The sequence below is a fragment of the Varanus komodoensis genome, unplaced genomic scaffold (genome assembly GCF_004798865.1).
Source record: "Varanus komodoensis strain SLA01 unplaced genomic scaffold, ASM479886v1 scaffold3, whole genome shotgun sequence".
In the NCBI taxonomy this organism is placed as follows: domain Eukaryota; kingdom Metazoa; phylum Chordata; class Lepidosauria; order Squamata; family Varanidae; genus Varanus; species Varanus komodoensis.
The window spans coordinates 63132122-63144079 of NW_025335761.1; the positions used below are offsets into that span (position 1 = coordinate 63132122).

Consider the following 11958-nt stretch of genomic DNA (forward strand, 5'->3'; position numbering starts at 1 on the left):
GGCGACATGCAGGTATGTGAGGGGGTGTCACACGGAGGTGGGGAGAGACCTGTTCCTCCCTGCAGAGGAAGGCAGGATGTGCTTCAACAGAGCCAAGCTCAGGGAACCAAGGTTCAATTTGGATGCCAGGAAGTACTTTCTGACGGTTAAGACCCTGAGGGTGTGGAATGGGCTTCCACAGGAGGTGGTTGAGGCCCCACTGGGGAGGGTGCTCAAGGATAGGTTGGACATGCATGGTGGGCACTGCATGAGCAGAGGTGGCTGGAGCCGGGGGTCAGACTAGATGGACCAGGAGGCCCCTTCTGACTTGCTTAGTTTCTATGTTTCCTTTTGCACCTTAACAGGGGACCCAAGATCCAGAAGCCCAACAGGTCTATGAAGCTGGTTCACCAAACAGGAAATGCTGTTAATCATCAGAGAGAAACTGACTCCTGGATTAGCTGAGATCGCTCCATCTTGTTTATGGACTGAATCATGGCTTCCACATACTTGTTCAGCATGGAAGCGGCTGATTTCATCACCGCTGGTTTATTTCTACAGTGCTTGCCTTCCAAAAAATGAATGGAGCAGGCTGCCATGTGCACTGGATTCATGATGGCACACCAAATTATTGTGCCCAGTGGTTTATAAACATATTATGCGGTAGGTGGAACAGGGTGGAACTTCATGTATAATCAGCCAGAGAAGCACAGAGGGATATGTTCCAAGAATGACTCTCTGCAAGGGAGTGAAACCAGCATTAAGCTGCCCTGCTCATTCCTATTATGGGAGCTCAATTATCTTATCCTATATCCTTATAATTATCCTAATTATCTTTTGATATCTGCATGCGGCATCCTGCTAAAGGTTTTCAAGAATTTTAAGTAGTTCAGAAAACAGTGGCCAGATGGCAGTGGTCATATATGAGTTGAATATATGAATTGTGCCTTGATGGTAAAAGAGCCTCATCAGGGCACAATGCAAACAGTGCAATTCTATATATGTTTATTCAGAATTAAGTCCAACTCTTTTCAGTACAGAGTACAGAGTACTGGACAACGGACTAAATTCTAGGGTTGATACGTAACTTTTTAAGCAGATTGGAATAATTCTATGTTAAGGACAGTCTTTGCCTATAGGAAATTGCCTGTCAGCTTCTTCAAGGACTGCCGTAGTTCAGAATCAGGTGAGTGGCTACTGGAGATGGAGAATCAAAGAGAAATCACTCCAGAAATCCCTTTGGATTATGTTCACCTTCTACATCAGGGCTTCCCAAAGCACTTCCAATATCTCCTGGAAAGGAGTCCACAATGGGCTCCTGCCATTAAAACAAAATCTTCCCAATTTTTAAAACCTTGTCCATGGATTTGTATATATCAATGAATATATACGAAATGTACATTGTATGCTTCCTAGCAATGATACATAGGTATCAACAAAAGTGGACCAACTATCCAAATTATTTGAAGGTGGTACCTACATCCCACCTGTTCAGTCTTGGAAGCACTATCAGGTCTTCGCTCCTTTGCATTAGAGGAGATGAGGGTTTATCCTTCAAATGTTGTAATATCAGTTTCTATCTGTCCAAATGGCATGGAAAATCCATCTACTCTGACCATTTCTTAAATTCCATTTAAATGATTTAAAAGAAGGTATACATCACTAAATATTAAATTCTGTTCCAGTATAAAATTTACCTGTTTAATACCCTGCTCTCAAGAGAAGCAAGTGCTGGATATGTCCAAAACATTTAAAAGGAACATTTGCTGAACTGTGCCACCAGCAATTAGACAAGTTAAGCAGTCCCTTATGACAGAGCTAGTACAGCGTCCGATGCACCTGAAACAAGTTTTTGCTGAAGAGGAACCCTATGATCCATAATTGTGACAGGTGGATGCCCAAGCAGTAATCCACAAATGAGGCATTTTTTGGTGACATTCCCAGCAGTTTCTCAAATTCCCATATATGCCCACAGGTCCAAAAAGACTGGGGACTGCTGCCTTAGGTAGCAGACAATACCTAAGCCTGCTGCAGTGGTTAATATTTTCCTGAATATGCTAGAAGTCCCAGGCCATTGCTGCTAAACATTTGCTTAAGAAAGCACCTTGTTTTCTACTATGATGTTCTGAAATACAGTAGACCGTATCAAAAGCAGTAAAAACTCCTACTCCAACAAAGAATATTGTTTTTCAGAAGACATTATCTTACTTGGGTAGAATGGAAATCACAGATTTGTTTTTCCCCAGATAAACAGGAAAAAAATACTTATACTTTTAATCAGGAGGCAGGCTCCACCAAAACTTCCTTTCCATCCAAACTTCTGGGCAATGATTTAGCATCTAAATTGTACATTTCTTCTTCAGCGAGCCCACTTTCTATTTCTCCCTTATTAAACTGATTGAGATGATAAAGAACAAAGCTCTTGGTTCTTCTTTCCATTTAATTAATCTATTCTTGTAATTTATGTTTACCCGCTGTAACACTGCTACCAAAAGACCCTCTGCTCTCTTCCTTGAGGGTATATATGCCGATTCTTTTTTCCCGTCTCAGTCAGTGAACAAACCAGAGAAAGGGACTATTTATGAAAAGTTACATTTAGCCAGCACCAATTTTGAGGCTAGAGGAAACTAATCTTATACGACAACAGAAAACAACCCCACAATATGGAGTAGTCTTAAGGAAGTACAAAATACCAAAAGTACAAGGTTGTCAGTAATCTTTAATAACACTGTTTGATGACAGAAAATTCCTGATCATGGGTTAGAGAAGTATTCACATAAACTGGATTCGTGCCAACAGCACTCTTGCTGAATGCCAAGCCTTCGCTTGGTCTTCTTTTTATCCAGTACCACACCGTTACCCGACCAGCTTTAACTACATTTTCATACCCCAAGGATATTTTAACAAAATAAATGTGTCTAGCTTTATGTCCACTAATGCAAGCCATAGAGATAAAAATCAAAGGTAGCATAGACAGCAAATATATTTTCACCCAGAGGGTTGTATTTGAGTGAGCCATTAGCTACGCCAAGTTATGATCAAATGCACTGTAGGGTTTATTTTGTACAAAAACCAAGCAGACGTGACATAGGCAGAGGCTCACGTTTTCCCTGTACATATTGGTGGCACACTGAAAGCATCTTTAAAAGCCCTTTGGATTTGACAGAACACTTAAACATGCAGCTCTCTCCCACATGGAGAAAATGAAAGGAAGAGTTCCTTTTGGGCCATATGATTCTGCCCCAGGTCACCAAAGTCACCAAAGCATGAAAAACTGGGGCGGGGTGTGTGTGTGGGTCGGAGTGCTGTTCCTGGAAACGGCTGCTTTTTCTGCTGGCTGCAATATTGCTGAACCCGCATCTCAAGGAGCACATGCTTCCTTTGCAAGCTGCGCGACACCTGTGACTCACTGGCCTCTGTTATTGGATAAATTCTGCCGGAAATCAGGGCCGGATCCTTCCCCACACCAAATCAGGAACACAGAAGCTCAGTGCAGGGTGAAATCAGTTATTCTGGGCCCTGATATCTGGACAGAGGTAAAAGGTCCAGCCAACGCTCCTCCTCTAAGACCAAGGAATTCTATTTTCTTTTTCTAATTCTTCCTTTAAGACTATGAGGGGAATTCCAAGGAAGGAATTCCCCATCTAGGGCCCTGCGAGGAGTTGCAGGGGTTTTTCCTGTCTGAAAATACATAGGATGGTGTCCTAGGTGGCTAATAGTTAAGACCAGGCAATCTGGAAGCCTCCATTGTCCAGAGGAGAGAAATCCCACTCCCTGGAATGCATTATGGGATCAATGCCTACTCTGCAACTGCCTGCTTGGAGGCGACAAGCAAATTATATTTGCTATCCCAGGCTAATTTAGTCTAAGAAGCAAGGTATCAAAACCCTCTTCTTTTGGTCACAACTCCATCATGACACAGGTTATGAATTTTGCTCCAGTCAAATCACAAATATACAAATCGGCAGCAGAAGAAATCTGGTCTGTGAAGCATCAGGGGTCAGGAGGCTGCTGACTGGCAGGGTGGGTGGGTGGGTGGAGGGCAGGTCACCAGTGGCAAAACCAGGGGGTCATGAGAAGTGAAGTGGGGAGGGGTGTCCCTGGATACGGTGCAGTCCGGGAAGCCCCCACAGTTGGCACTGCATGTCCTGGAGGCACAAAGCGTGCAAGGGTTGGGGAATTGCACGGCCACACAAAAATATTCCTTTGGACCTTCCAGAGAATCAAGCTCTTTCAGGATGATGAATAGGAGGGAAGAATCCATGCAGCCAGGAGAATAATTACAATAAGATGTGATGCTCCCAGAGCGACAGGGAAAAACAGGACTGGGTTCTGGAAGAATTCAGAAATTACGCCTTTTCCTGCTGGAAAGCAGCGAGGTACAAAATTCCAGATTATGTTTTCTCACACGAGGTCAGTCCTGGATCGCGCAGGAACAGGTATGGAAGACTCTGTGGGCATCCAGCGCCCAACTCTTTGCAGGTAACCAGGAGGAGGGTGGTCCTGTCCCTTGTGGGGGGGGGGGCAGCAGGAAGCCACTGCAAGGGCAGAAACACCACCATTTCAGACCCTGATGGACATCTCTCTCATTCATCCTCTTCCCTAGATACGCACAGACACACACACACAGAAACCCCAGAGTTTACATAAAAATGGTAGGCCATACATATTTATTTTTACTTATTTCTTGGATTTATTCCCTGCTTTTTTTCTGATGAACTCAACGAGGCTTACACCAGTATTCTCCTGCTCTCAGTGTCATCCCACAGCAACAACCCTGCGAGGTAGACCGGGGTGAGTTGGTGACTAGTCCCAAGTCAGCCAGCTGTCTACATGGCAGAGCAGCAACTAGAACCCCGAGCCCCAGTCCCGCACTCTTAACCACTGTACCACATCGGCGGTTAACACCACGCTACATATAACCCCTCCCAACATCCATGCCCTCACACACACACACACACACACACACACACACACACACCCCTTCAAAGATTAAACACCAAAGTACCAGGAATAAGACGGATGATGCTATCAAGAAAACTCAACAATGGCTGGCGCGGCTGTTGCTCCGAACACCAACACACGCTGGCTAGGCCACCCCTGACAGGCTGACCCGGCTCAGCAAATTATCCCAGGTGAGTTAACTAACAGAAAGCAGCAACGCCTTGAAATGACTCCTGATAAAAGTGGAAGAAGAAGGTACAAGAGCAGGACTGTGGCTGAATGTTAACAAAAATCATGTCTGCAGAAGAATTAGAGACCTTTGCTTTTGAAATTTCAGTTGTGAAAGATTTTACATACCCTGGTTCAGTGCTCTATTCAAAGGGAGATGGAAGCCGAGAAATTCAAAGATGCCTGACCGTTGGAAGGGCAGTAATGAAGGAACCAGAAACGATCAACAAGAGTAGGAACATTTCACTGGAGACCGAGGCTAAGACTGTCCACTCTTGGATTCCCAATCATGATGTAAGGGAGTAAAAGCTGGACAGGAAGAAAACTGATGTGTTCAAAACATGGTGCTGGAGGAGGGCTTGTGAACGTTCTGGACAGACAGAAAGACCAACACACAGAAAGTCCAGGATCCAGCCAAGCTAGAGCTTTCCGTAGAAGCCAAAGGGAGGCTGCCCTACTCGGGGCACATCATGGGAAGGCCAGACTCCCTGGAGAAGAGCGTCATGTCAGGGAAAGCCAAAGGCAGGGCAGGAAAGGGGAGACCAAGTGTGAGATGGATGGATTCCTCCAAGGAAGCCCCAGCCTTGCACTTGAGAGAGCTGAAGGGAGCTATCCTGGTCAGGGCATTTTGGAGGGCTTTCATTCACGGGGTCACCAAAACTCAAAGATGACTCCATGGCACACAGCAACAAGACTAACAGAATAGGCAAAGCTCAAAAGCAGCTGTGTGTGCAGAGGCTGTTGGGGGCCTCAACATCACAGAGAACAACAGCCTCAGCGGGAACAGGAGGAGGGCCTGCCAGGCTTGGCCGGCTCCAGCCCGAGCCTGTGCTGAGCCCTTTCTTGGCACTGGGTGCCAGAGAGACTCTGAGTCTCTCCACTCTGGGGACATATGGGGGTTTGCACATGTGGATGAAGATGCCAGACCAGGAGTAGTGAAGTTGCGACTTGACCTCTGTGGAGAACCCACCAGTAGCTCAGCAAAGACTTTCTTCTTCTTAATGGTATTGGCAGGGGAAGGGTGGTGATAGGAGGGAAGCCAACCCTCCCCATGAGGCCGCCATGGATGACAAGTTACTGCAAGCAATAGGCCAGAATGTTGGGAAAAGAGTCTGCAATGTTGTGCTTAAAAGTTTCTGCCTGGCAGTAATTTTGACTAATACAAATTAAAGACCAGCTTCACTTGTATAAATCAGAGGAACTCTCATATCCCTATGCCAAAGGCTTCCCGCCTTTAATACATATAAATTTCAAAGCTGGTTGTATTTTCAGGCAAGTACTCACTAAAGTACACCCATCTATGATAATTACTTTTCATGGTCATCTCAGCTCTGCAGAGATTTGAATGTGGTTAAATATAATAAATCTTACACAAGAACTACAGAGCAAAGAAAAATGAGCAGACCAACAACTCTCCAACAGAACTGGGGAAGAATGCATTAATATGGTATTTTTCAAGTTTGGAGACTAATAACGATGAGCTAAACATGTCAGTAAAAGAGCTTTAGGGGCCCTTATTCACATGACTAAGGATAGGATAAACGGGCAAGTGAGTCGTGTGAATGGAATACCTGCTGATAAAGAAGCTTGGCATAGGGGGCATTATGGAAACCTGGTGGAGCAGAGGAATATGGCCATCTCGGGATATAAACTGTACAGGAAAGACAGGGAAGGGTGTACCGGAGAAGGGGTTGCCCTGTATGTTAATGAGGGCACGGCATCCAGTAAGACTTAATCTCAAGTGTGAAGATGCCTCCACAGAAGCAATGTGGGTGAAAATTCCTTGCTCCAAAACTAACTTACTTAGGGGAGTATCTTGCATCTCCCAGACCAGAATCGTCTGAGTGATCTAAAAGGCAGACCAAGTTTCCCCGAGATGTGTGGGAAGGAGGCAGTGCTGCGACCTATGCCCGCACCTGTTAACATTCCCGTAAAATGTGATGAAAGGGAAGTCGTTTTTTCCTTGCGGTTCCACTTTGCCTCCATTGTGCACAAAGACCTTTCTTCTGCAGAATAAAAGCTTTTTCCACCTCACACCCCTGGAGGGCCTGACTAGCTTTTGTGCACACCACGACTGAATCCCACTTTTGTGGACAACAATCTTGAGACGGGGAATGGAATCCGGGGGGCCTCCAATGCAGGCGGTACTGTAATGATGGGGGATGCACCAACAGGAGACATGTATGACCAGGTTCTGAGAGATGGGTTAAATTTCTCAGTGCGACACATGACTATGCCCTAGAGCAGTTAGCCATGGAACCAACCAGAGGGGGCGGCATCTTGGATTCTGTCCTCGGCAGGGATGCCCAGGCCATAGCATAGGATGTAAATGTTGTTCAGCCATTAGGCACCAGTGACCACACTGGTATCATATTTAATATGCAGTTAGGTGGAAGATTGTCAAAGAGGCTGAACACAGCTGTGTTTGACTTCACAAGAGGCAATGTCTCAGAACTGAGGGAGCTGATAAAGAGGCTTGGAGAGAGGAATCAGTCAAAATTGGTTCAAAATCTGGCCAGGGCGACTTCTTTTATATTTTTTATTTTATATTGTTAATTTTAATTTTATATTGTTATTTTTGTATTTTATTGTATTTTATTGTGTTGTAAGCCGCCCCGAGGCTTTGGCAAGGGGCAGCATAGAAATGTTTTAATAAATAAATAAATAAAATGCTTGGAGAGTACTCAAAAACACTAAAGGAACAGATAATGTGCATGCCACTGAGAAAAGATAGGATAAAGTCCAGGAAATCACCAACATGGTTAATGCATGGAATTAAGGAAGCTGTTAGGGAAAAGAAAACTTGCTTCAAAAAATGGAAGTCTTGCCCAAATGGAAAAAGAACAGACGGGGCCACAAGTTTGCACAAGGGAGATGCAAGATGCAATCAGGGAAGCAAAGAACAATTTGGGGGACACATTGCTAACAATACCAAGGCTAACAATGGCTTAAATATATCCAAAGAAAGAAAGAGGCTAAGGAAGGAGCTGGGCCACTGGATGATAATGGCATTAAAGGAGCACGAAAGGGGATGTGGAGACTGCAGAGATGCTGAATGGATTCTGTCAGTCTTCGCAGCAGAGGATGAAGAGCAGATTCCCGTCTCTGAGCTCATGCATTCTGGAAGGGAGTTAGAGGAATTAGGGCAGAGAGTAGTAACAAAAGATGAAATTCTCAACCTTACTGACAAACTGAAAGTCAGCAAGTCACTCAGACCAGATGGTATCTGTCCTAGAGTCATCGAAGAACTCAAGCATGAAGTCGCTGACCTTCTTGCCACAGCATTCTGCACCGGGACCGATGCTTTTCAACCTATTCGTAAATGATTTGGAATTAGAAGAAAGTACCGCGGTAACCAAGTTTGCTGATGATACCAAACTATTTAGGATGGTTAAAAACAAAAGAGGTTGTAAGAAGCTCCAGGGGATCCCCGACAACTCGGAGATTGGACATCAAAATGTCACATGCAGTTCAACATAAGCAAGTGTGAAGTAATGTGCAAAACTCCCCAACTTCACACACGTGTTGATGGGATCTGAGATGGCGAGGGAGGATCTTGGGGAAGTGGTGGACAGCGCAATGCAAATACCGGCCCAGGGCACAGCTGCTTTGCAGAAGGCAAATTCCATGCTAGGCATAATTAGGAAAGGAAAAGAAAATAGAACTGCCAAAATCTTATTTCTCCTTATATAAATCTTTGATACGACAGCACTTGGAATACTGTGTTCATTTCTGGTCACCTTACCTGAAAAATGACATTATTGAGTGGGAAAAGTGCAGACAAGGGCAACAAAAATGATCAGGGAGCTGGAACAGCTCTGCTGTGAGGGGCAAGTACGATACCGAAGACTGTTCAGCTTAGGAAAAAGGGGAGTAACGGGAGACATGACAGCGGGGTTTAAACTAATGCACAGTGTGGAGAAAGTGAAGAGGGGGCCATTTTTCTCCTCCTACAACACTGGAAGCCAGGGTCATTCCATGAAGCTGACTGGTGGGAGGTTTAGGGGAGATAAAAGGAAGTCCTCCTTAAACTGTGAAATTTGCTGGCACGGGAAGTGGTGACGGCCACTAATCTGGATGACTTTAAGCAGGGACTGAACAGATTCATGAGGGAGGAAGGTATCTGTGGCTCCTAGCCTTGCTGGCCGTGGGCTCCCTCCTTCACCAGAGGCAGCCTGCCTGCGTGCACCAGCTGCTGAGGAGAAGGGCAGGGGGAGGCCTTGCACGCATCCTCTGGAGGGATCCTGGGGGCAGCTCGTGGGCCACCCTGTGAGTGGGGTGCTGGGCTGGATGGACCTTGGCTCTGATCCAGCAAGGCTTTTCTTACATTGTGATTCAAAGGCAAGAAACTGAGCTCCAGGGAACACCTGGGAAAGGATGTGAGGCATTCTCTCATGTTTGCAAGAGAAGCCACCCATGGAAACCCTTGCAAAGATAGTCTTCCAATTTCGTCATGCAGAGTTGCCTTAGGTCACTCATCAGTTTGTAGGTGTAAGAAGAGTGAAACTGCTGAGCTGCTGGCCAAAAAGATTTTCTGTTCCACAAGCAGAAAATCCAAACGGCAGATGCTAAGACAGCCTTCCCCATGCGGTGCCTGGGGGTTGCTGGGCACTGGAGACCAGCACATCGGGAAGGGCCCAGACTGGTAAAGGCTGAGCTAATTAATGTGGGGCAACCCTCCCCCCACGGAACCAGAGCTCGGCAATTTCATCACTTTTGCGCAACTTCCATTTATTTCACGGGGCCTCTGCAGGGTGAACTTCTCCGTGCAGTGAGTCACATGGATTAGATCTCTGTCGCCCTTAATGGTATCCAAACTCCATCCATAGTACTGTGTCTATAAACTCACAGTTCTGTTGCTGTTCAGTCACAAAGCCATGTCCAACTCTTTGCAACCCCACGGACAACATTCCCCCAGGTTCTCCTATCCTCCACCATCCCCCCACACCCACCTCCCCGCAGATATTGGATCCTAAAAAGCAAAAGCAACAGGAATGAGAATAAAGGCCGATGCAGCAAGCAGATGTGTGCCAGCACAATGGCTATTTGTAAATTCAGACACCAACAACAATATCCTCAGTCAGGAACAAATAAAAATGAGAAGGAAAAAAAGGAAGCATGCATGCTCGCTCAGAATGCACCCAAGCCCTTTAAATTTGTTTCTGTCCACAGAAATATCTTCATTACAGTGCTGGAATTCAACCAGGATTGAGAATCTTGATAGGCATTTACCACAATTCCACAGAAAAAAGAAGAGATCTATTTACATTCCCCCAAATGTTTAAATAGAAGATTCTGTTCAAAACACTTTCTTAAAGAGAAGGATATCTAGTTGTAAAATCACACCATAATAATCTACGTTACTAATTCTATGAGAGCTATAAACAGGGCAATAAGGCTGCTGTATTCTTAGATGCAAAATAAGGAGCCGACTTGTTTTTATTTTTAAAAAAGTATATCAGTGTCTCCTGAAATATCTTGCCCCAGTAAAACAAAACACAACATACTCACATCCCACGTAAGTAAACATGAGACCTGACATATTTTCTTTTGTAGTGTAAACATGGCTAAACAACCCATCTGGAACTATTCTATCTATTTTGTCATCTTAGGTCTCAGCAGTAACTAAGCAAGCAAAAGACTGCAAGAGAAAAATCTTTGCTGCTCCCTGTGATTTCTCCCGTTTTTATTCTGAATAGACACATGCCTTAAAATCCAGGCATGAACAAATGATTTCTGGAATATTTTCTAATGCACACAGTGGCAGTAAAATGGTCATGCATACAGAGTTTTTTAGGTCTATGTTTCCATAGAGCTTTTAGGTCATGAGGCTAAAACAGTGTGCACATAAGCAGCATTTGGAAATGTTTCTGAGAGAGAGGGAAGCCTTTGTTTTAACTTTTTAGAAGTCAAAGTGCACCTAACGGAGGATAGGCAGATTAGAAGTTTTAAAGATGAGACCAGCCCAGTGCTTGCTTTGGAGCTGGGATGCTCCAAAGTGAAAGGCAACCCTTTAAAGTTGGGCAGAAAAGCTTGTCAACCTTAAGGAATGCCACTTTTTATCGGGAAGATGCGAGACTAAAGCCATCAGCAAAATATTGGCGTACCCCTGGAGGATGCTGCCTATTAAAACCTGCACTCACAACCTTCCACTGTACCGTCAAGGAAATCGAGTATTACTCGATCACAAACTCTTTGCATTTTGTAGGATACATCTCTAGACCAAAATTAGAAGAGCTGCTTGAACAAAGCTTGCGGAACACCAACCCCAACGTTCAAGATGCAAGCATGCGGAAACCCTTTGCCTGCCACAGCCTCAGAAACGCGCAAGCTCTTAATTAACAAACCGCTTCTTGCCAGAGCACCCCAAACGCGGACAAACCACCCCCGTCGGAGGCCCCCCAACCTCAGCATCACCCTCCCCAGAGCTCCGAGAAGCCGGCTGCCGGGCGAGGGCTTCCGACGGGAACGGGGCCGCCCCCCCGTCCGTGCGCAGGGCTCACCCGCGGCGGCTCCGGGCGCTCCCGAGGCGGCCGGGGGGCCTCACCCCGTGCGAGTCCGGCGCCTGGCACGGCCGCTCCCGGCAGACACAAAGGCGGACTGGATCGGCTGCGCGGCTGCGGGCGGAGGGGGCGGGAGGCAGGGAGGGAAGGGCGGGGGAGGAGATGAGATGGGCCGGGCCGGGCCGGGCCGAGGCGGCCGGGATGACGGGCGGGAGGCGGCGAGGCGGGTCTCGGGCGCGGCGGGCGCGCGGGCAGGGCCCGGCGCCGGGAAGATGCGCCCGGCCGGAGGCTGCGCGGGGCCGGC

The 11958-nt window shown here is 46.3% G+C and overlaps 1 protein-coding gene across 1 annotated transcript in view; it reads right to left on the reverse strand.

The window, feature by feature from the left end:
- Positions 1-11769, reverse strand: part of SOCS4 (suppressor of cytokine signaling 4) — an 18611-nt gene extending 6842 nt beyond the window's left edge. Inside the window, exon 1 of the mRNA XM_044436826.1 lies at positions 11655-11769. The gene's annotated coding sequence lies outside the window, so the exon portion shown is untranslated. The remainder of the gene's footprint in view (positions 1-11654) is intronic.
- Positions 11770-11958: the final 189 nt, after the last annotated feature.